The following is a 478-nucleotide window of genomic DNA, read 5'->3' as shown; positions in this document are numbered from 1 at the left end:
TGGGAGGAGGGAGAGAAAGCTGGAACTTGAAAGCAGCGCCCCCCACCCCTTTGAATGGCAGCCTTCTGCCAGGCGCACACTTTAGGTTCTACAACACAGAAGCGACCCCCACTCTGGGTAGGGGCAGGTGCGCCGGTGGGGAACGGGTGGTAGGTAGAATTCTTCCTAGTCACCCACCCTCGCTCTTGGGTTGTGGGGGCACGAACTGGCTTTGAAAAGGTGGCGGCGGGACTGGAGCTTAAAGGGAGGGAGTGGGCTTAAGGGACAGGGGAGACGTGGGTCGTTCTGTGTCGTTCGGAGGTTGTGGCTGAGCCCCACGACCGCTGGAGAGAGCGCGGCTCTGGAAGCGCAAGAAACCAAATAGTCCAGCCGGTAACTTTCCCCCAAGCCGCGGCTCCTCCTGTGCCCCCCCAACCCCCATGCAACTGGCCCGGGTCCAACCCACCGCGCCAGGGGGCGCGCGGGGGGGGGGCGCGTG

The sequence above is a fragment of the Carlito syrichta genome, unplaced genomic scaffold, assembly GCF_000164805.1.
Source record: "Carlito syrichta isolate Samal-C Ts95f unplaced genomic scaffold, Tarsius_syrichta-2.0.1 Scaffold126413, whole genome shotgun sequence".
In the NCBI taxonomy this organism is placed as follows: Eukaryota; Metazoa; Chordata; class Mammalia; order Primates; family Tarsiidae; genus Carlito; species Carlito syrichta.
This window is presented reverse-complemented; position numbering follows the sequence as displayed.